The sequence below is a fragment of the Cebus imitator genome, unplaced genomic scaffold (assembly GCF_001604975.1).
Source record: "Cebus imitator isolate Cc_AM_T3 unplaced genomic scaffold, Cebus_imitator-1.0 Scaffold30, whole genome shotgun sequence".
Lineage (NCBI taxonomy): Eukaryota > Metazoa > Chordata > Mammalia > Primates > Cebidae > Cebus > Cebus imitator.
This window is the reverse complement of record NW_016107345.1, coordinates 3,876,314-3,899,569: the sequence shown is the minus strand read 5'-3', so window position 1 is coordinate 3,899,569 and position 23,256 is coordinate 3,876,314. Positions and strand designations below refer to the sequence as shown.

At 40.3% G+C, this 23,256-nt stretch overlaps 1 protein-coding gene across 1 annotated transcript in view; it reads right to left on the bottom strand.

The window, feature by feature from the left end:
* PLS1 (plastin 1) overlaps window positions 1-23,256 on the bottom strand; it is a 120,093-nt gene that overhangs the window by 91,544 nt on the left and 5,293 nt on the right. The gene's annotated exons all lie outside the window — the stretch shown is intronic.

The window sequence follows — 23,256 nt, the reverse complement described above, 5'->3', positions numbered from 1 at the left end:
TCCTGCCTCAGCCTCCTGAGTAGCTGGGATTACAGGCACGCGCCACCATGCCCAGCTAATGTTTTGTATTTTTTTTTTTTTAGTAGAGACGGGGTTTCACCGTGCTGACCAGGATGGTCTCGATCTCTTGACCTCGTGATCCACCCGCCTCGGCCTCCCAAAGTGCTGGGATTACAGGCTTGAGCCACCGCGCCCGGCCTGTCATCATCATTTCTATTTGATTATAGTTGGGGAGCTTAAACTATATTGTGGTATTCACCTTACCGCTTAGATTTTACTCAAGCAGGTTTTCTTCCTATGGAATGGGACTGCCCTATGAGCTTCCATATTCTTTTTATAAATGTTCCTTTGCCACTCTAATTTAAAAATGGCAATGTTGAGCTGGGCACAGTGGTATAGCTTTCAATCCCAGCTACCTGGGAGGCTGAGGCAGGAGGACCACCTGAGCCCAGGAGTACAAAGCTGTAGTGTGCTATGTTAACTCCTGTGAATAGCCACTGCACTCCAGTCTGGGCAATATAGCGAGATCCTGTCTCTTAAAAAAGAAAAGAAAATGGCAATATTGTTTTCGTCATGTGAAAAACCATGAAGAATTAAGTATACACTGTGATTCCCCCGAAAGAATTTGGAAACTGTAAAACTGAAAATACAAAACACAACAACAAAAATCCCTAACATCTTACTGAATTTCAATTATATTCACTGGATGAATTTCAAGTAAATATCCAATACTACCTTTGAATAGTAACTGAAAACATTTTATAGAATTATACAGTGTTAAAACCAGAAGATACCCCAAGGACTATTGTCCAATACGACTATTTAAGTGTGGCAAGAACAACTGCACTTATAAAATGTATAATGCATTTTCACTGACTGGTTAATTAACTCAAGAGGAAGTCTCAAACATCTTTTATGATGGCTTCATAAAGGTAAAGAATACATGTTATAAAACTGCTTCATAAAGTGAAAGAAAAAGTTAAGGACTTTTATAAGCCAGTTTTTTGTTTTTTTTTTAAGTACATACAGTACTGTATGATCCCATTTATGGGAAATTCTAGAAAATACAAACTAATCTATGGTGACAGCAGAACAAAGGTTATGTGGAACAAGGTGAACGGAGGCATGGAAAGCAAGAAACACGAGGCAACTTTGGGGGAAATAAAAGTGTTCTATGTCTTGATTGTGGTGATTTTGTGGATGTACACACTTGTCAAAACACAGGTAATTGTCCACTTTAAATGCGTACAGTCTACCATACCTAAATTATACTTCAATGAATGTTAAAAATACACATTCACGGCCAGGTGTAGTAGCTCACGCCTGTAATCCCAGCACTTTGGGAGGCCGAGGTGGGTGGATCACAAGGTCAGGAACTTGAGACCATCCTGGCCAACATGGTGAAACCTCATCTCAAAAAAAACCACACACACATTCATTTAAATATTTAAAGGACATCAGTGCTGAGGAAGGCTTATTCTTGCTCTTTATGGCCATAGGCTAGTACGATTAGGACCACTGGCAGGAATACCAAGAGACAAATTCTGCACGAATGTAAGGAAATATTCTGTCAGGATTACACCTGGAACAGTTAGGTTCTACACCTGGAACACTGGACCTTTGTGTACAAAAGCTGAAAGTCAATTTTGGAGGTGCACAGGCTGTTGTCTTTGGGGATTTCTACATAGAAAGATGGATGAGGTGACATTAATGTTTTTTGCATTGAAAATTCCATTATTTCAAAGAGACCTCTTTGGGATGGCTGTGGTCCTGCTGCTGTTGCATAGAGTTCTGCTAACCTTTTGACTAAAACATGTATTTCCTCTGTCTGAATTCCCCCCGGACTTCACTTCACAGGAAAAATCAATTATCTGCCCTATGCGTCCTTTTAAAAAATGGATCCTGTGTAGTTCTTTTCTGATTGTTGAAAAGCAATTTCAGAATTAAAAGTATTTGGAAAATAATAAAATTTATTGCTCTCAAGCACACCATTGAGAAATAACCAAGACCAAAATGTTATAAATTTTTAATCTTTCTTCTATGCACATGTGTATGAATATACAATTTTCCAAACAAAATTGGTATTTACTATATACAGTTTTACTTAATATTATTTAAAGTTTTCAGTTTTTGAAAGCATGCCTTTCATGCTTCATAGCAGTCCATGTTATGATCATACCATGATTTATTTAAGTATTCAACTTGCTAACTAAGGTGGTTTCCTGTTTTACTTTTAGACATAATGCTTCAGCAAACATCCTTGAACACAGAGGGTAGATGGGGAATAAGGGACATTACAGATCTCTGAATCCAATTGCTCTAAGAGTTTACCCATTCCATTCTGTTACAAGCAATTTCAATTTTCACTCTCTTGGAAAGTGTCACAGTAGACAGTTAAAATGTACAGTGTGGGGGCTGCCACTTTTGCTGATAATATATTCTTTTTCAATATCTACTATGAGCCTAAACCAAAAGTCCAGAAAAAAATATATTGGAATTTTTTTTATTTGATCTCAATAAAAACTATGCAGAGAATGATACAGTCTATAAATATTTGAGCCATAAGAATTTTGAACCATCACAAGTACTCAATAAATACTGGTAAATAATAAACTGAGTTAAAGTTGTATCTGTAACTCAAATTATTTGATAAAGCAAGAACACTTAGAAAAGAATTTACTATTCCATGCTCCTTCAGGACAAGAGTCACATTTTTAAAAAATCTCTGTAAACATACACGTTTGCTTAGAGATTTGTTTCTAAGATTGTCATAATATCTATGAGAATATCTTTCTGCATCTTAAAAAGTCTACTTCTTGGCCAGGCGCGGTGGCCCATTCCTGTAATCCCAGCACTTTGGGAAGCCAATGCAGGCGGATCATGAGGTCAGGCGATCAAGACTATCCTGGCTAACATGGTGAAACCCTGTTTCTACTAAAAATACAAAAAAATTAGCCGGGCATGGTGGCGTGCGCCTGTAGTCCCAGCTACTTGGGAAGCTGAGGCAGGAGACTCACTTGAACCTGGGAGACGGAGGTTGCAGTGAACCGAAATCATGCCACTGCACTCCAGCCTGGGCGACAGAGAGAGACTGTTTTAAACAAACAAACAAAAAAGTCTACTTCCCAGGCTTGGCACTGTGGCTCACACCTGTAATCCCAGCACTGTGGGAGGCCAAGGCAGGCAGATCACCTGAGGTCAGGAGTTCGAGACAAGCCTGGCCAAGATGGCACAATCCTGTCTCTACCACAATTACAAAAAAATTAGCTGGGCATGGTGATGGGCACCTCTAATCCCAGCTACTTGGGAGGCTGAGGCAGAAGAATTGCTTGAACCTGGGAGCAGAGGTTGCAGTGAGCCAAGATCGTGCCATTGTATTCCAGCCTGGGTGACAGAGCAAGACTCTGTTTCACAAAAAAGAAAAAAGAAAAGAAAAAAGTCTACTTCTCAAACTTTTGAAGTATCAGGGCAGTGATTACTCCTGTGAATGGCAGCAACTGGAAAACAGCCGGAGAGTTTCTGGGGACCCAGGAATAATTGTGGTTTCTCTATAGAGTGCTGATTATGAGGTAGCTGTGAAAATTCATCAAGCTGTACACGTATTTTTATGTTTTTCTGCATACATACTATACATCACACTAAAAAAGTCCACTCCCTTACCCCATTATACCTCTGGGTAATCTGACAGATTATGAATTAACATATTTAGTAAAAGATGAATTGGAAACCACCTCACCTCTAACAATACCAGTTTTACTGCTTATATGAGACATTCTTAGCAATGTTCTTTAGTTTAGAACATTCTAAGGAAACAATACATACACATCTTGCAGACTTTTAGTATAAAGATAATATAACCAATTACTTAAATTCAGTACTTCAAATCAGTAAGTAGTTACTAAGTACTTACTAAATCCAAGATACCACAGGGGCTTCTTTAATGCTGTACAGATTTATGGAGTAAGATATCATAGAGAAGAACTCAAAAACAGCCTTTGGAAATCTGGCAGCTGACATGGATTCCTTTTAACATTTTACTTCAGTTATTGGGAAAAATGAGTAGATGCCATACTTTTAGCATCTTGGAAAATGTTTCCTAGAATAAGTAGGTGTCAAAACTTGTCATAAATTTGTATCATTGTAGATAAATGGGTAGACAGAAGGGCAAACCAAGCAGCTGGAAGTGCATGAACAAAGGTGCGGAAGCAGGGGAGCATATGGCAAGCAATGAGTCACTAAAAGCAAATATTCTGGCTGAATGGGTGTTCCTATTTCATATCAGAATTTTTTTCTGAATCCAAGCTGCCAGAGAAGCTGGCACAACGTGAATCGCCTTCCTTTCCTACTCACAGAGATAAATGTTGTAGCAGCTCTGCCTGGCTACACAAAAGCCATAAGACATCCTTTTCAAAACTATTGTTTTGGAATCTGGCCCTGAAATGTTTTAGAAAGATATCCAGTTAAGTCACATTTTCTCACGTACATCAGCATGAATGCTTGGAGCCCTGCTGGTAGTGATAACCACCACTAGCTTATTTGTCAACAAAGGCAGACAGTGCATTTGTCACAGGCAGAATAATACCCAATCTCCCAAGATGCCTGCATCCTAATCCCCAGAACTTGTGAATGTGGTACCTTACATAGCAAAATGGATTTTGCAGATGTTCATTAAGGGTACGGGCCTTGGGATGAGGCAGATTGTCTTGGATTATTTGGGCAGGCCCAATCTAATCACGAGTCTTTAAAAGCAGAGAACCTTTCTCTGCTGGCTCAGAGAGATAAAATAGAAGGAGGAAGAGGAAAGATTCAAAGTATGAGAGGGGCTTGACCTACTGTCGCTGTCTTTGAAGATGAAGGATAGGAACCATGAGTGAAGGAATGCAGGTGGCCTCTAGAAGCTGGGAATGGCCTTCCCTTTATATCCAAGAAGAAAATGGAGATCTCAGGCCTACCACCAAAAGGAACTGAATTCTGTCAGCAATCCAAATGAGCCATGAAAAAGATTATCCCCTAGAGCCTCCAGAAAGGAACACAGTCCTGCTATGTTGACTTTAGTCTGATGAGACCTGTGCAAAACTTCTGACCTACAGAACTGTAAGATAATAAATTTGTATTATTTAAGTTGCTGAACATGTGGTGGTTTGGTATGGGGGAGCAATACAAAGCTAATGTAGGCTTGGATAGTTTTATTCCATATGGGATGTTCTTATCACATTGGCCTTGGATTGCCCACAAGAGAGACAAGCTATCATTTGGGAGATGCAGCAGGTTTGGGGGTGTGGGGCAGGCAGAGTTTGTTTGGGGGGAGAGATCAATGTTGATTTTACAGTTCTCCTTAAATAAATTTTCCCTCCAACAGCATATACATATTAAATGTTAGTCAAATATTTAGTGTAGCAGCTTAAAAAGAAAAACACTACAAAAATAAAAATACTTAAGATTCTGCCAATAATGATGAGCAGGGATATCTTTGTCTTAACCCTTCCTAATATACTGGGGCCCAGAGATTACTGAAATAGACATGAAATAATGCCTAGCAATTAGATGCAGTAGTTGTTTTTTGTTTTTTTGTTTTTGCTTTGTGTGTGTGTGTGTGTGTGTGTGTGTGTATTTTGTTTGCTTGTTTTTGAGAGAGTCTCGCTCTGTTGCCCAGCCTAGAATGCAGTGGCATGAGCTCAGCTCATTGCAATCCCTGCCTCCTGGGTTCAAGAGATTCTCTGCCTCAGCCGCCCAAGTAGCTGGGATTACAGGCTCGTGCCACCAAGCCCAACTAGTTTTTATAATTTTAGTAGAGATGAGGTTTCACCATATTAGTCAGGCTGGTCTTGAAACCCTGATCTCAAGTGTTTCCCCTGTTTCAGCCTCCCAAAGTGCTAGGATTATAGGAGTGAGCCACCATGCCCGACCAGGTGCAGTTTTTATTAGTCATAAAATCAACATGTGGAGCATATTTTAAATGCAGATTCCTAGGTCTCGACCCAAAGAGTCTCACTCAGAAGTTTTAGGATGAGGCCCAGGAATCTGAATGAGATCGAAAACAAGGATTTCTGATTTTTTCCCTCTAACAAACGGTTAATACTGCTGAAGCACTCACCACTTCTCCCACCAACTACCTGAGACTTCTGCTATGCTGATCAAGACCCCAAGTGCAAATCTTGTCAGAAGTTAGCCCAGAAGCTAGCCCATCTAGCAGACTAGATGATTAAGGACATAGCTTTGATATGAGTAGACTTGGATTTGAGTCTGCTCCTGCCTCTCAGTTAAGTTCTCTGTGCCTCAGTTTTCTCATCTGTATAAAGGGAAGAAAAGACCTACCTGCCCATAGGGTTATGATAGATTAAGCACAGTTCTTGGAACAAGGTAACTATTCAGTTACTGAGATTATCACTACAAGTATAATTCCATGTTCAGATGAAATCAGAGGCAGCTTGAATTCTTTAGCATTTTTTTTATTTTCCTGTAACAGTGTCTGGAAAGACTAAACATTTAATAGAAACAAGGTTCCATTCTGGACTGCAAGGAATTAAGTGTGTTTACAAGAGGTTGGCATCCATGTCTAGTTAAGGCTATATGTACCCAAACAGGTATAATTTTATTCCGAACCTCTAAAAAGGTTGTCTGAAGCAAAAAAAATTCTTCCTAATTACAAACACTTTGGAAATGTATCTTTTTTTAACCTTAAAATATGAAATGCCAACTGTATGGATTATTGTGACAAGTGCTTGCCATCACTGGCTGTTTTAGTGGCTAACTGGGCAAGGCTCCATTGTGATTTGAAGGCGGTTGCAACTCAAGGTGAATATGAAGGACATAAATAATTGTGTCACTGGCTGTGTGTGGTGACTCATGCCTATAATCCTAGCACTTTGGGAGGTCAGGGCAGGCAGATCACCTGTTGTCAGGAGTTCAAGAACAGCCTGGCCAACATAGTGAAACCCCATCTCTACTAAAATACAAAAATTAGCTTGGCATGATGGCGGATGCCTGTAATCCTAGCTACTCGGGAGGCTGAGGTGGGAGAATTGCTTGAACCTGGGAGATGGTGGTTGCAGTGAGTTGAGATTGTGCCACTGCACTCTAGCCTGGGTGGCTGAGCGAAACTCTGTCTCAAAAAAAACAAAAACAAACAAACAAAAAAAAGCTGTGGGCCAGGTGCGGTGGCTTATGGTAATCCCAGCACTTTGGGAGGCCGAGGCAGGTGGATCATGAGGTCAAGAGTTCAAGACCAGCCTGGCCAACACAGTGAAACCCCATCTCTACTAAAAATACAAAAATCAGCTGGGTGTGGTGCCAGGCGCCTGTAATCCCAGATACTTGGGAGGCTGAGGCAGGAGAATCACTTGAACCCAGGAGGTGGAGGTTGCAGTGAGCTGAGATCATGCCACTGCACTTTAGCCTGGGTGACAGAGCCAGACCCTGCCTCAAAATAAATAAATAAATAAATAAATAATTTTAAAAAATTGTGTCACTAAACAATACACACAAGTCAACATGAAAATGAATAGGTACAAAAAGCAAATAGCACAGCAGTCCATGCTGATGACATGATCACAGTCAAATGGCCTGTTGTTGGGGTAACAACTAGAAAAACAGATGAGAGACTAAATTTTTAATTAACGATATAGAAAAAAAAGCGATCAATTGTAAAGGAAGAAAAATACCTATTTTTTTCCTATATCATTTAGTGTTCTTTCTCTTCTGCTAGTGTGTACCTTCCTCCATTACTCTTTTTTCTCCACTTTATCCTTTATACAAAAGGTAGAAAACATTAACAAATGAGAAAAGGGACATCTGAAGAAAAGTCTTCATGTTTGCTCCTGCTATTTTTTTTTAAGACTATCAGCTTTCAGACTACAGGGCAGGCTTATCCATTGGGGGATACCTTATCTTTATGTTTCCTTGAGGACCTATTATCAAAGCAGCACCTCTGGCCTCTTTGCACTTCTTTCTCACTGTCCTCCATAAAAGGGGAATCGATTTACCTCACTGGAAAGATGGTGTCTTGGGCCCACTGAACCTCACTCCTCTACTGGAATGGTTCTCAGACTTTAAACGTAATAGAATCACCAAAAGGGCTTGTTAAAACATAGATTCCTGGGTCCATCCTCCAGAATCTTTAATTCAGTTTGACTGGAAGGGAGATCAAAAGTCTGCATGTCTAGTAAGTTTCAAGGTAATGCTAAAGCCGCTTGTCTGAGGACCACACTTTTAAAACCACTGCTATACTGAATGGAATTGAAGTGGGTTTCTGCAGAGTGGGGTGGGGTAAAGTGCTAAACATCACTGTCCTTACATGATTTGCCCCTTACCTCTTTAGCAACTGCTTGTCCTCAGGACATAAGCTCTCTTCCCCCTCCATGGGGTAAAGACCCAGAGGCAACTGTTCAGGGGGTTTGCCTGGGATGTGGTGAGTAGACATTAAGCTTCTGGGAAGGATATTAGGAAGGCCATTTGACCACAGGCCCAGGCTGCAATCCTGGTCCAGCTCCACCAGGAATAAAGTTGACATTTCAAATTCCACTTGAGAGACCTGTATCTATTTCTCGGTTGGTTCAAAGAATAAAGGAAAGAAGAGTCTGAATTGTCAGGCCCCTCAAGTAAGAGCATCCATCATGATCATGACTGTGGAATGATCAGAAATATAACTAGGAATTCCAAAGTCTGTGACCTCACTCTGGAAGCAGAGTGACCCTGTCTTATCTCAGCCATAATGCGGAAGCCAGATGACATCATCTGTATATAGTGAATAATGTTCTTGCTCCTGTGGAACATGCTTTTGCCACCAAAGTAAGGTAAATGAAGAGAAGATACAGGGTCTTCAGGAAATTCAGCCTACATTACTTCTCTGGGTCAATCATCAGCAGTTGTCCAGATCACGCTGGCTGCCTCAACAGCTTCCTTCCCATTCACAACTAAGCCAAGCCATGGGACTATTCTTCAGTGCCCTGGGCACCTCTTAACCACCCCCACTCTACCCTCCTTTTCCATCCTTGGGTCTGGCAGCTCTGTTTCTGTTCTGTGTTCTGCCCACCCTACCCAGACCCTACAGATGGATGCTTCTGTCTCAATTTTCAAATGACACCCTGCCTTCAAACCCTGTAGCACAGCCAGGCTTGCCTCACCTCTGCCCAGCCCCACCCCCTGCCACAGTTCTTGAAATCCCCAACAGCATTCAACACTTCCAGTCACTCTTTCTCCAGGAAGGAAATCTAGACAGCGAAAGATTTTCCAAAGAGCAGAAGAATTAAAACACACCCTTCTCCACAAAACAGAAAAAGAAAGCAGCAGGTGGAACCCACGCCAGGTCTCACACTCTGCAGCCGCCATACTCCTGGGGCACCCATCACAGGCTCTTGTAACTCCTCCTTCACGAAACTAAGAGCTTCTCCCGGCTGCCAAAGGGATAAAATGGCACCCATGGGCCAAACACTGCCTGGACACATGTCCTCTGTGGCTCAATGACTGTTGGATTTTTTTTAATTTTGGAGCAAATATATAAAAATTAGGAGATTAGCATAAAATTCAGATTTCTGTTTCTTCATTTAAAATCAGAATATCTGGCAATACTGTGCCCACATGCCTACATGGTAACACTGGGCTGAGCCAGGGATGCTGTACCCTTTAGATAATGTGTGAACCTTCAAGTCTGGCACAGGCCTTGTGATTCCCTGCCATCCCCGTTCTCTCACTGCCTTCTTCCCCAGAACATACCTGAACGACCACCTGCTTCTGCACACATTTCCACCCTTGGTAGTTAAGCATAAGCTCTACTGCCTGCTGCTGCTAATTTCCTGAGCTATCCCTGATCTGTAATTACAGGGTATGGTGCTGTTAAGAGAAAGAACATATGTATTCTTTTTCCTCCTCAGCTGGTGGTTGCTTCCATTCTCAGTCATGAAACTGTATTTGTACAGATCATGAACAAATGGCAAATCCCAAAGTGGCCTGACTCACAGAAGGTGAGGAGAGAGATGGTAAAAGGACTCAAAATAAAAAGACAATCCTTTTTGTAACATTTCTAGTTTCTTAAAAGATCCATACTAATGAAAGAAAAGGTAGCCATATCCTGTATTGTTATAGGACAGAAATTCCATAATCAGAACTTACCAGTGATAAGTTTACAGTGTAGTTAATTTTTAATTAAACATAAAGCAAATAAAAGCATGTTGTGCTTGGTAAGACCCTGTCACCTGTTAGTCCTCTTCATTTAGCCATAAGCTATATTGTAATAGCTTAGAGTAGAATTTTTCCTAACAGGAAACAATCACAGTGCAATAAAAGGATACAAAGATCTTTTCTTTTCTCGAGTCATCTGTTATTTGCATGTACAATGAACTGGTTGAAGATACTACTATGTTGTCCTATGACCTCAGTGTCACAGCAAGAGACACACCCCAGATTGGCACAAGTGTGTGTACCTTCTGAATTCCTGGTCTTTGCCAATAAGATTAGATTAGTGAGTTACTGTCAAGGTAAATGATACTTGCTTTCAAAATCCTTCCTTCTCTTTCATACCACTTTCCTTCTAAGACCAGAACTTATTTTTTTTCTTCTTTTCTTTTTTTCTTTTTTTTTTTTTTTNTTTTGAGACGGAGTTTCGCTCTTGTTACCCAGGCTGGAGTGCAATGGCATGATTTCGGCTCACTGAAACCTCTGCCTCCCAGGTTCAAGCAATTCTCCTGCCTCAGTTAGAGTACATGTTACCATGTAGCTGGGATTACAGGCTTGAGCCACCACACCTGACTAATTTTTGTATTTTTTGGTAGAGACGGGTTTCCACCACATTGGCCAGGCTAGTCTCAAACTCCTGGCCTCAAGTGATCTGCCAGCCTTGGCATCCCAAAGTGCTGGGATTACAGGCGTGAGCCACTGTGCCCAGCCCCAAGAACAGAACTTAAGTGGGAAAATAAACTGTGCCTGATCCTAATTCTCTTTCTTCTCACACTTCCTAGAATGAGGACAGATTCTTTAGTCCTTTTCTCCTGGTTCAACATAAAACAGCCTCAAAATTGGCCAGGCACGGTGGCTCACACCTATACTCCCCCACTTTGGGAAGCTGAGGAGGGTCGATCACCTGATTCAGGAGTTTAAGACCAGCCTGGCCAACATGGGTGAAACCCCGTCTCTACTAAAAATACAAAAATTCGCTGGATATGGTGGCACATGCCTGTAATTCCAGCTACTCAGGAGGCTGAGGCAGGAGAATCGCTTGAACCCAGGAGGCAGAGGTTGCAGTGAGCCAAGATCGTGTCACTGCACTCCAGCTTCGGGGACAGAGTGAGACTCTGTCTCAAAAATAATAATAATAATAATAATAAAGATAAAAAATAAAACAGGCTCAAACTTAAATGAGGGATTCTTTTTTCTTTTTTTGAGACAAGGTCTTGTTGTATTGACCAGGCTAGACTCTAACTCCTGGGATCCAACTGATTCTCCCACCTCAGCCTCCTGAATAGCTAGGATCACAGGTGCAAAACATCACACCTGGTTGGTGAGGGAAATTTTAAATAGTCCGCTAGAAATCTTTCAGTTAAATTTATTTGAGCTCTAATCTTTTCTATTGATACAACTAAAGCAACAATAAAGGTAGGACTAAGGCTATATCTACAGTGGAATGAGCCACCAGGATGATGAACAATGATCCCTTTGGAATATGATTTGCAGGTCACAGAGCACCTTCACATAATATATCTCATACAACAGAGCATTTTGTAAACTTTACACACAAATACAATGTATCTGTATTATGATTTTTGCACTGGACACGATACATCGTTATACTGTAAATCCAGCCCTGCCCCCATTCTCAGTGTTAATTTAGTTAGTTCAGAAAAGGAAAAGGTCTCAGCATGCTGTTTATCCGGAGTTAGAATTGGAGTTGATTATCTTTTCTCATGGACAGAAACAAGTTAAAATTAACCAGTGAGAGCTATTAAAACACTTATTTGCTAAATTCCCCTTTCAATGATATACTTGTTTCTTAGGAAAAATAATTTTTTAATTTTTTACTCACCACTTCTATTTTCTTACATGGTAATAAAAAAATGGTCCATTGACTTTTATACGTATATTTCAGTACCTAGGGTGGCATAATATGCCATTGAGAGCTCTGGCTTTAGAGTTAGAATTCTTGAGAATGAATATAGACTCCGCTTCTTCCTAACTATATCACCTTAAACAAGTTATTTAACCTTTCTGAGTCTTGGTTTCACAGCTAAAAAGTTAAGAGGATAATAATACCAACTTCACACAGTTTCAGGGAGGCTTAATTAAAACAAAGGGCTTAGAAAAAGGCCTAATACATATATAATAGTAAATGTCCAATAGATATTAGCTATTATTTTCAATATTGGTGACTCATGATTATCATAAAATCAGTGATCCTCAAAAGCAATAGGTATGTGAACTTATGTATGTAGTATGTACATACTATATAGTTAATACTATATACATACTACATATAATACTATATACATACTATTTTTAAAAAATGTTTGGGGCCGGGCGCGGTGGCTCAAGCCTGTAATCCCAGCACTTTGGGAGGCCGAGGCGGGTGGATCATGAGGTCAAGAGATCGAGACCATCCTGGTCAACATGGTGAAACCCCGTCTCTACTAAAAATACAAAAAATTAGCTGGGCATGGTGGTGCGTGCCTGTAATCCCAGCTACTCAGGAGGCTGAGGCAGGAGAATTGCCTGAACCCAGGAGGCGGAGGTTGCGGTGAGCCGAGATTGCACCATTGCACTCCAGCCTGGGCAACATGAGTGAAACTCCACCTCAAAAAAAAAAAAAAAAATGTTTGGGAAACAAGGTCTTGCTTTGTTGCCAAGGTTGGAGTACAGTGGTACAATCATGGCTCACTGCAGCCTCAAACTCCCAGGCTCGAGTGACCTTCCTTTCTCAGCCTCCTGAGTAGCTAGGACTACAGGCACATACCACAATATCTGGCTAATTTTTAAATTTTTTGTAGAGACAGGGTCTTACTATGTTGTCCAGGCTGGTCTTGAATTCTTGGCCTCAGATGATCCTCCCACCTTCGCCTCCCAAAGTGTTGAGATTACAGACATGAGCCACCATGCTTGACCAATTTAAGTAATTATTAAGGCAGTTCAGTATTTATTTGTAAGAATAAAATAACACAGAGCTCTTTCTAGACCAGGGGGCGGACAAACTCAGCCTGAAGGCAAAACCTGGTCCACTGCCTGCTTGCATATAACCTGTGAACTAAAAAGAGTTTTTACATTCTTAAACAGCTAAAAATCAAAAGAATAATAGTTTGTGCCATGGGAAACTTACAAGAAATTAACATTTCAGTGCCCACAAATTAAATTTATTGGAAGACAGCTATGCTTATTCATGAACATATTGTCTATGGCACCCTTCATGCTACAAGGACGGAGTTAGGTAGTAGAGACAGAGACCATATGAAACACAAAGCCTAAAATATTTATTACATGGCAGAAAAAGTTTGCCAATTTCTGGTCTAGACTGTTAGCTCTATGATGGTAGAGACAGATGAGGCCTAGCTCAGTGCCTGAGTCCATTAATGAATGAATGTGGAACCCACATGAAAAGCCTGAGATTGGGCTCCTCATATGTGATAAAGATGGTTGTTCTCAAACAACAGAGACCCTTTTTGAAAACTGGGTAAGAGTGCACTGCCCCAGTCTGTGCAGTCTTAGTGAGGGTCTTTGCCATCCTATGATTCTAATGGTGGAATTTGAGGCCACACTGAAGAGAGTAGGGAAAGGGGACATCAAAAGGACAAACTAACAAAAGAATTCTGCATTCATCAAAAACATCCTATTAAGACAATATTAGAATCACAAAAACACCAGAGAATTCACTTGGGAAAAAATCATATTAAAAAAATCCTATGGGCTTAGTTTACCTCAAGCCTATTTTTAGATATGGCTGCTTAAAAGGTTCACAAAGTCTTAAGCTGCTATATATAAGTATGCTCCGAATCACAGATGTTAGATCTTATGTACTCTGTGTTAGTTAGACAATATCCAGAGTGTCATGTTCAACTTACAGAGCCTTATTTTTAAGGTAAGTTAGTGACATTCTGGTTTCTAGAGGTGAGCTATCTGCATGGTGATAGGTCTAATCTAGGTACCATTCAAACAAGGCAAGTTGATGGAACTGGAGAATATTTGCCATAGAGATGAAATTGTAGTGCCCAATATAAATGAACGTAATTCATATAAAACACTTAAGAGTGCCTGGCACATAGGAGATACTCAATAAATACAAGCTTTGTGGGAGGCCATGGCAGATGGATCAACCGAGGTCAGGAGTTTGAGACCAGACTGGCCAACATGGTGAAACCCTGTCTCTACTAAAAATACAAAATTTAGCTGGGCGTGGTGGTGCACACCTGTAATCCCAGCTACTCAGGAGGCTGAGGCAGGAGAATCCTTGAACCCGACAGGGGGAGACTGACTGCAGTGAGACAAGATGGCACCAGTGCACTCCAGCCTGGGCGACAGAGCAAGACTCCATCCCAAAATAAATAAATACATGCATGCATGCATGCATACATACATACATACATACATACATATAAGCTTTGATCATTAGAACCATCAACTGAAGTATTATAATGTAAAAGAAGCTAACCTTATTGCTATATCCTTAGAAGGTATAATCATATCCACAACTGCAAATCAGGTTGCTAAATCAGCCATACATAAATTATTACAAATGTTATTAGTTTATGGCAAAGTTCACTTATAATTTTTTATCAGGTGATATTTATATCACTAATATTCAGTCCACTTTTCTATGTCTACTAAAGAGACTTTGGCAAACAATTTAACTACTTCTGTTCCTCTAAAACAAGGGGTGCAAAAGACATTTATTGTTCACTGAACAATAAATGTGCTTCCTCTCACTTCTAGGCCCTTGCTGTTAAGCAGGGTGATGAGATTAGCTCTAGCCAATAGGCTGTGAGTCAAAGTGATTTCTGTCACTCTAGGCCAAAGCATTTCAAAGCTAGTATGTGATCATCCAGTTTCCCTTCCTCTGGTGGGACCACTTGAAAGCCCCATGTTAAGAAAGCAAAGTCACAAAAATCACAGCAGCCTGGATTTCTGAGTCATTGCATATAGGTCAGCTGCCCTGCAGAACAGCCAATACACACTGACATTTACATGTGCAAGATAGCAATGGAGATTTCAGGGTTAATTTGTTACTGTAGCACAGACTACTCTATCCTGACCAATACAGAGAGTCTGATATTTTGATAATATAGAAAGAAACTTTGTATCGATCTGTGATTAATCATCTTGGGGAGTTTACAAAAATTAGCTGAATAAGCCGGGAAATATTCCAAACCTTCCTGAGACAGCTATCTGTGCAACTTTATTATTTCTATTTCACTTCAAGTCCATTCACAGATTATTACTACATCTACTCCAATTCAAAGATAAATATTTCAAATCAAATCCTCTCTGCTAATCACCTATTACAAAAACTTGGGAGGTGACTAAGACATACATTGAGCAATATGACCACTAGCAAACATACTCACCTAATGTTGTTCTCCCACATAACTCCCTGCCTGCTTTATGACCCTTGGGCTTCATTTTCAGAAGACTTGTGGCAGGAATTAGTGCCCCAGGCAAAGCTGGCGTAGTTTTCCTTTGTTAGCAGTCAACATGCACGCAGTTAATTGGACTGGCCAATTTCAGTGGGGCCCTAAACACAGAGAGATGCTATCTCCTTTGGCTGGCAGTAAAAATATCCAGTAAGGTAAGGACTCAAGCCTGTGTCCTTCGATACATTCCTGGTTTAAAACCACTGGAAACTCTGGACGCTAGCAGGAAGCAGGGTATAGGCTTCCACAGCCCTTAGTTCAAATCTTAGCTCTTCTACTGACAAGCTATGTGAGTCTCAGGCCTAATGACACTGTCTCTCTGAGCCTCAGTTCCTACCCTCTTCACAAAGCATTTTGAGAATTACTGGAATTGATGTCAGTGGAAATACTCAATATATATTGGACACTTGCTGCCATAATGCAATGGAATTCTAAAAGTTAATCTGAATTTCTATTAACTTGATGTTTCATTACAAGCAAAACAACATTCTCTGCTACATTTAAAGCAGTGAAAAATGTATCTTTGGCTTTACCCTTAGGTTAGATGCTGTCTCTTAAGAGTCATGAAAATAAACTTCACTACCTAATGTGACAATCTTTCAATGTGATCAAACTCTTATTAGGAAAACATATCTTGAATTAAATTTCTGCTCATCTTCCAGAGGCAACTGAATTTTTTAAATTCCTAAGAATTTCCCAGCCAAGCACAGTAGATGGCTCATGCCTACAATCCCAGCACTTCAGGAGGCCAAAGCGGGAAAACTGCCTGAGCCCAGGAGTTTGAGACCAGCCTGGGCAACATGGCAGACCTTGTCTCTAAAAATAAATAAAATAAAATCAGATAAATTTTAAAAATAAAAATAAAATAATTTTCCCAACTACATTCTGCTGATTTCCAATTCTGATCATGTATTTTTATACTCTAAGTAAGTTTCTCTGATAGTAAAAATCAATGTCACCACAGGCTAACCATAAAAAAAAAATTTTCAGACAAATTCCAACACTGGAGCATTCTACAATGTACCTGACTGCTGTTCCTCAAAACTCTCAAGATCATCAAGAAACAAGGAAAGTCTGAGAAACTGTCACAGCCAAGAGAAGCCTATGGAGACACAGAAACTAAATGTCATGTGGTATCCTAGATGTGATCCTGGAACAGAAAAGGGATTTTAGCTAAAGACAAAGGAAATATGAATGGACTTTAGTGAATAATATAATGAGATAGGTTCATTAATTATAACAAATATGTCATACTAATTAATGTAAGATGTTAATAATAAAGCCAGGCACAGTGGCTTATGTCTGTAATCCCAACACTTTGGGAAGCTGAGGCAGGCGGATCACAAGGTCAAGAGATCAAGACCATCCTGGCCAACATGGTGAAATCCTGTCTCTACTAAAAATACAAAAATTAGCTGGGCGTGGCAGAGCACACCTGTAGTCCCAGCTACTTGGGAGGCTGAAACAGGAGAATCGCTTGAAGCCGGGAGGCAGAGACTGTAGTGAGCCAAGATCATGCTACTGCACTCCAGCCTGGTGACAGAGGGAGACTCCATCTTTAAAAAAAAAAGATGTTAATAATAGAGTAACAGTATGTCACTGTGGAGGTATATGGGAACACTGTTTCATCTGCTTCATTTCTTTGTGAATCTGAAACAGTTCTAAAAGATAAAGTCTATTAGATTTTTTTAAGTCACCACAATGTGATACCACTTCACATGTATTAAAATGGCCATAATTTAAAAGACAGATAATAAAGCGCTGGTGAAGCTGTGAAGAAACAGGAACTTCCATCCATTGCTGGTAGGAATGCAAAATGGTGTAGCTGCTCCAGAAAACAGTTCGGCAGTTTCTCAAAACGTTAAGTGTAGATTTACTATATGACCCAGCAATTCCACTTCTGGGTATATGCCCAAGAGAAATAAAAATAAATTTCCCTAAAAAAACTGTTCACAAATGTTCACAGCATTAATATTCATAATAGCCCCAAAGAGGAAACAACTCCAATGTCTATAAACTGAAGGATGAATACACAAAATATGGTATGTCCACATAACAGCACATTATGCACAGCCATGAAAAGAAGTCTTAATGTGTGCTACAACATGAATGAACCTTGACAACATTGTACTAAGTGAAATAAGCCTGACACAAAACGCCACATATTATATGATTCCATTTATTTGAAAGTTCAAGAATAGGCAAATCTATAGACAGAAAGTAGATTAGGCATTGCCTAGGGTAAGGGCAGTTAGGGAAGAAACAGTAGAAAATGAGGAAAGTGCTAATGAATACGCGGCAATGAAAATATTGTAAAATTGACTATACACTTTAAATGGGCAAATTGTATGCTATTATATTTTAATAAAACTGTTATTTTAAAAACAATGTCATGTGTATCAAGAATACTGATGGGACATTATTTAATCCTATTCAAAGTGAAGATTTTGACAATATGTGGTTGATATGAAACCTTTAATTTCTCTGAGAAGTCCTGCTGCTTGCTTTAGTAATAACCTTAGGGCCTCAGGGCATGATATAGTTTAAAAAAAAAAAGAAAAAAAATCCCAAAATTGTGCATAAGGAAGTTCTAAATGAACCTTGGTATCTTTTCTAGATTAAATGAGCAACATGTACATCACAAGGTCTTCTTTAAGCATGCCTGAGATGTGAAACAGTACGTAGAATATTCCCACTGATATTTAATAATACATTAACGTGCAAAAATGGGTACCCTATTGTACACTGCTTCAGGATTCAGTCATTTCCTCTGAATTACTAGAAAATTACAATGTTTTCGGTTCTCCCATTATTTATTGTCCTACTGGTATGAGAAATGCCATAGTAACCTTGCAGAGATACTTCAATTAAGGCTTAGTTTCCCACAGAACAATGTGTATTACATAGGGAGAATATAACTTTGTAAAATATTTAGAAAGTTTAATCTTCTTATCCTACATATTCCAGAGGTACATTAGCAGGAAGCATAAGTTTAAAAACAACTTTATTCAAGATAAAAGAGATGGATATTTTCCCATGTTAATCAACTCTTATTTCAAGAACTCGTTTCACTGTTAACATTAGATAAATTATGATGCTCCATAGTTGAGAGTTAGCCATAAAATACATTTAGACTTTTATAAAACTTGCATCTAAATTCATAGAGAAATTATTTTATCTGGCCAGTAACAGAAGAAAATATGAATTGGCTGGAAGATCACTATGTTTGGAGCTAGACTGAAGTCCCATGAGGATATGGACTCTACATCTGTCTTGGTCATCACTGTAATCCCAATGCTAAACCCTGACATTTGGCTGTGCGTGGTGGCTCTCACCTGTAATCCCAACACTTTCGGAGGCCAAGGTGGATGGATCACGAGGTCAGGAGATCGAGACCATCCTGGCTAACACAGTGAAACACTGCCTCTACTAAAAATACAAAAAATTAGCCGGGCATGGTGGCACATGCCTATGATTCCAGCTACTCCAGAGTCCAAGGGAGAAAAATTGCTTGAACCTGGAAGGTGGAGGTTGCAGTGAGCCAAGATAGTGCCACTGTACTCCAGCCTGGCAACAGAGCAAGACTCTGTCTCAAAAAAATAAATAAACCCTGACATTTTTTCAAATGTTGAAATTATAAGACTCAGTTATGAGTTCAATCTCTACCACTACCTAATCAGGCAACCTCAAGCAGGCAAGTAATTCTCAATGCCTTGGCCACTTGTCAGTGAAAGGAAGCAAAATCAGAAAGCCTTTTAAAATATCAATAAATGTCTTACTTCTTTATCCTGTAGTTGACTAGTTACTTTCACATTCACCATCTTGTTTAATCATCAAACCTACAGCTGAAGAGAAGGTCTCCCTTCTCATGGGGTCAGAAACAGAATCAGACTTTGACTTGTCATCCCTGGTTCTGATCATAGGCCAACTGGTTTCAGGTATCTAAACTTTAAATTGCCCTAAGGCTCATTTTAATTGACCATGAAATGTTCAGAGATTTTCAGATTACCTTTTCCACTGACAACCTTGAATTTCATTTGACTGTTTCAGGATAAGAAAGGGATCAAGCAAATTGCTATTATTGTTGTTTTCCCCAAATTAACTCACGTCCCTGACAACTTCTGATAAAAAAACAGCACTGGGTTTTTGTGAGCTGTGTGTCACAGCTGGCACCTCACTGACCTAAAACTGCAATAACTGGGTCACTCTGAGAAACATTTCCTTGCCCAAAAGGATGTCCCAATGATCCTAAACCTGGGGAGAGTGGAAGGAAAAGGGAGACTTCACCAGGAAATAATTCTGAGAGCTCTCCAGGAAAAGAGAGCAGAAGTCTTTGAGAAGTTTTGGTTTATTCAGAAAGGTTATAAATACTAACAATATCAAACTAGAGATTCTATTATATACTAATTTTATACTGTCGTTCCACCAAATTATTGATAAGGGTCATAAAACCCTAAGCAGACACTCATTTGTCAAACCTCAAAATTTTAGTAAGTATATGTTTATTTTTTTATCTTTATTTATTTATTTTCTCACTCTGTTGCCCAGGCTGGAGTGCAGTGGCATGATCTTGTCTCACCACAACCTCCACCTCCCAGGTTCAAGCGATTCTCCTGCCTCAGCCTCCCAAATAGCTGGGATTACAGGCATGTGCCACCATGCCCAGGTAATTTTGTATTTTCAGTAGAGATGGAGTTTCTCCATGTTGGTCAGGCTGGTCTCAAACTCCCAACCTCAGGTGATCCACCTGCTGTGGCCTCCCACAGTGCTGGGATTACAGGTGTGAGCCACCAAGAAGCCAATATGGCCAGAAAAGATGGCACTTAAGATGGCAAAGTGAAACGAGACAAAAAGTGCAATTGTGCCACTGATCATTCACCATAAATAAGTTGGTTCTGAATCTGCTTTTCTTTTATTTCAACAATTTAATCTAGATTGTGAGCACCAGCCATGGGAATAATGTGTCGATGACGCCAGTACTTTCTACCTACAAGGTAAAGCATGTAAATGCTACAACGCATTCAAATTGCTTGATCAATATCAGTTTTAGGCCACAGATGATCATACATCCATTTTGGATTTTATAATTTGTGATACAGTAGTATAGACTTACTCTTTTATTCACGGAGTAAATAAAAGAGGGGGAAAGGTTTAGATAAGTAGTCCTTGGTCCAAGGTATAATTAACACGACTGATCCTTCCACACACATTTACCAGTGTCTTAAACTCAAATCCAAATTCTATTTCGGCAGTACTGCTAAATACTCTTATTTCTTAGTTCTCAAAAAAATGAAGGAGCTTTGGTCATTTTTTCTTTATAAAAACATATTCCTTGGAACTGGATCTAGACACAATTTAATGTATTGTCTTCTGATTTCTGCTAATATTTCGGGTCAATGATACCCCAAAACCTTTTGCTTTTTTTTTTTTTTTTTTTTGGGACAGAGTTTCGCTCTTGTTACCCAGGCTGGAGTGCAGTGGCGCGATCTCGGCTCACCGCAACCTCTGCCTCCTGGGTTCAGGCAATTCTCCTGCCTCAGCCTCCTGAGTAGCTGGGATTACAGGCACGCGCCACCATGCCCAGCTAATTTTTTTGTATTTTTAGTAGAGACGGGGTTTCACCGTGTTGACCAAGATGGTCTCGATCTCTTGACCTCGTGATCCACCCGCCTCGGCCTCCCAAAGTGCTGGGATTACAGGCTTGAGCCACCGCGCCCGGCAACCTTTTGCTTTTTATCATGAAGAGGCCCCCCCAGACACCTTCTACCTTACTAATGTGTCCTTCCAATTCACCATCAAGAAAACATAGTTTCTCATGTTTTCTTTGTGGTCAGCTTGGATCTTTTGAAGGAGGCATGTCTGTTTGGAGTCAGTTATTAACCAGATATTCTCACAGGTGTTTTTTGTGTTTTGTTTTGAGGCAGCGTCTCACTTTGTCCCACAGGCTAAGGTGCAGTGGCATGATCTCAGCTCACTGCAGCCTCAACCTCCTGGGCTCAAACGATCCCCCCACCTCAGCCTGAGTAGCTGGGACTACAGGCACATGCCACCATGCCCAACTAAGTTTTTTTGTAGAGGTAAGGTTTTGCCATGTTGCCCAGGCTGGTCTCGAACTCTTAAGCTCAAGCGATCTGCCTGTCTCAGCCTCCTAAAGTTCTGGGATTACAGGCATGAGTTACCGTGCCCAGCCAGTCTCACAGTTTTATAGCTGTGAATTGCTCACAAAAGTCAATCATAAAATTTAGTTTCTTGTAAAGTCTAAAGTCCCATCACGACTGGACTTTATGAACAAAGCTATATCTGAGTCTGCTAGGAAATATTTTCTGATGAAACAGGTGTTTTAAGTAAGAAAAAAAACCTCTCCCAATCATCTAACTTCTTGCCCTTTTCTGTGCCTACAATATTACTATAAGAAAAAGCAATGTGCCTTTACAGAAGCCATGCCACATGTGTCTTACCAAAAACGGCACATAGGCACTTTCAGACACAGTGCTGAAAAGAAAAAAAATGAGATGATCAAAGTTGAACAGCCTCACATCTTATGTGACCTTACATGTCAGCAAAATCAAATTTTGATTCTAGCAATCAAAATTGTATAATCACTTTATAACAAATAAACCCATATGTGGCACAAATGCCTCTTTCTCTCTGACATTGATCATCAGCCAAAGTAAAATGTTAATTTGGAACTGGATGAAGTGACAAGATTTTGGATGTTGAGAGAAGTAATGAGGGTCAGGCACAGTTACCATGGCCTCAACACTTTGGGAGGCCATGGCAGGTGAGTCACTTGAGGTCAGGAGTTGGAGACCAGCCTGGCCAAACATGATGAAATCCCAACTCTACTAAAAATACAAAAATTCGCCTGGCAAAGCCAGAAGCTGTGGCCCTGCTTTTCAGATCCAGAGAAGAGGCCCTGGGAACACAGAACCACTCAGGGGAAGGTAAAGCAGAACCAGGAAATAGGGAGCTCAGGCAGCAAGGGAGGGAAGCATGTTCTCAGCTGGTTTCATTTTGAGACTCCCGGGAGAGAATAATTTCTCTAAGAAATTAGGTTCATCAAGAGGAAGGAGAGGAGCACATTTTCTCACAGGTCAAAGCTGGGGCCTACAGTTCTGGCCTTTAAATTACTCATCTTTGACCTGGGCTCTTTCCTGAGGTATCCACACCCACCTCCAATTGGTCCACAGGGACTTCGCAACTCCCTGATCAAAAAAATTTGGGAAAATATGTTCACATCTGGATTTTTCCTGGGGATTTATAGCCATAGTTCAAAGGCCTGAGATTAGGATCATGACCCATAAATATTTCAGGAGCTTCCAGCAGTGTATTCTGACACCCCAGGGGAAAAAAATCCTTACACCTGGTCACTCCAGAGTTATTAGGCTCCTACACAAGGTGAGTTTCCCAGTTTCCCATCGCCAACTCCACAGACATCCACTAGATGACCACCAATTTACTCCCTCACCACTGCTCCACCCCAAAAGAGGGTGGGAGCAGAACAGAAGTGGCTTTAATGGTGTATCCAGAGAAAAAGCTGCTGTCTCTTTCTCTAGGAATGCCTCAAGATTTAGCTAAAGACTAAGTGAATTAGCCAGTTTTGGTGGTGCATGCCTGTAGTCCTAGCTACTTGGGAGGCTGAGGCAGGAAAATC